Raw genomic sequence first — 1,878 nt, 5'->3', positions numbered from 1 at the left:
ATGGATTAGATACATCGCACACCACGGACTTTATCGGCCGCCAATTTGGATGTGCTCGCTAGTCTTTCCATTGCACCACAACTTATTGGTCAGAGCGATTAAGCTGGTGTAATGTGCGCACCTCCATACATCTTCATGTACATATTTCAAGCGAGCCCTATCATTTAAATAGGCGGCCGATAAAGTCTGTGGTGTGCGGTGGCTCTTATAGCTGTGTCCTTACATCTATTCCGTGTGTTGCAATATCCACGAAAGCAGCAGTTAATTTTTTATGAAAAAAAATAATTACAAAATAATCCAAAATTTCTCTACTTATATGTTTGGCTTTTCTTTGTTTTATTTTTCCAACGTCAAAAGCTCGATTTTTTTTTGAAAAAGTTGGTACAACAAAAAATACGAAACACGTTTTCTGTCAGATAGCTAACATGGCGGATAAGAAGAAGAAGTGAAACTACCTTCTAAAAATTATTGTATCATGGATTATATCATATTAGATAATTATATTATCACATAGATTATTATATAAAAGAAACATATATATGTAAATGTAAGTGTGGATATAATACTGACACTGGTAGGTACTGACTGTGTTTAATGCCTGGAAGCTTGTACTAAGACGTATGCCTGCTCAATTTCAATTGGATACGATTTCTGAAATATAAATATGATTAAAAGTTTGAACGTAAATAATTTAATATTTAATTTTACCAGTTTAAAGAGTGATATTATTTAACTTTTTGTAGCGTACCAGCCTGCTGCAACTGCTTGACGCTGCCCGGAACGTCTACGTTAGCTGCTTTGTTCAAAAGGCGCTGCTTTATATTTTTACAGTGCGCTATTTCCTGTAAATTAACAGCAAGGAATACCGACTCCAAGCTCCTAATACGGTCTACAAAAAGGGGTGAAGGCTTTTTAAGGTACCCTTTCGACACCTGATCGACCAACGTAAAAGTTGCGTTACTGGTGTCTTCGTGCTCGCTGAGATGTTGCTTGCGAATTATATATCCAGCTATATATTCGAGCGCATCGCCATGCAGAGCATCGCTGTCGCCTTGCAGCACATCGCTGTCGCCTTCCAGCACATCGGTTTCGCTTTCTAGCACATCTGGATCGTATTCCAGCACATCTGGATCGTATTCCAGCATATCGCCATCGCCATTGGCGTGAGCGACACTCAGAGCGTCAACGGCCTCTGATTCTGCTTCCAAAGGCTCTGCTTCTCCTACTTCCTGTTCATCTGGTGCGCTATTTTCGACCACCCCGCTTCCACATAACACCACCGGGTTTGATGTCTTCAGCCATTCAACAGAATCCTGCTCGGCGTTGCCTGTTTTGTTCAGATTTTCTGCATTCCTTGCTGAAAAATAATTCAGAGGGGCTATTCTCAAACGAGTCAGCGACAAATATCGTATCGCTATCATAACTTTGCGACATTCATAACACACGTCAGCCACTTCCGATAGCGATCCGAATATTGTCGTTAACTGGTTTGAGATTAGGTATACAGGTGTGGATAATATACAATTGAATATACATTTAAAAGATAATTTTTGGCAAACTTACCTAAAATGTATTTTCGGAGCCTGTACCTAAACTCCTCCGGCGTAGGGTGGTCGTTTAATCCTCCCTTGATTCGTATATTGCCGAAGAAGTGCTCCAGCAAATCTTGATTTAGACGCCGTGTGACAACGTAGTTGAAGTTGTACTTCACTACCACATACTCGTACAACTATAACAGAGCGTTATTTGTTACCAAAACACCCCTTTGAAATTGTATGCTATTTTTGCTAGGGATGATAACATCTGACATGAAATTATTCATGCGTCCCAAAATCTCGAGCTGCCGATGCATCTTCCGTATAAATGGTTCCTTTAAGT

General features: G+C 40.0%; 1 protein-coding gene across 1 annotated transcript in view; it reads right to left on the bottom strand.

Annotated features, from left to right (window-relative positions):
* The window catches only part of LOC118736505, a 7,204-nt gene extending 6,530 nt beyond the window's left edge, over positions 1-674 (bottom strand). The window contains exon 1 of the transcript XR_004992695.1: positions 587-674. The gene's annotated coding sequence lies outside the window, so the exon portion shown is untranslated. The remainder of the gene's footprint in view (positions 1-586) is intronic.
* Between the last annotated feature and the right edge of the window lie 1,204 nt (positions 675-1,878).

The sequence above is a fragment of the Rhagoletis pomonella genome, unplaced genomic scaffold, assembly GCF_013731165.1.
Source record: "Rhagoletis pomonella isolate Grant_MI unplaced genomic scaffold, Rhpom_1.0 Rhpom_scaffold_00003, whole genome shotgun sequence".
Taxonomy (NCBI): domain Eukaryota; kingdom Metazoa; phylum Arthropoda; class Insecta; order Diptera; family Tephritidae; genus Rhagoletis; species Rhagoletis pomonella.
The sequence above is the reverse complement of the archived record's forward strand: the minus strand, read 5'-3'. Positions and strand labels throughout refer to the sequence as shown.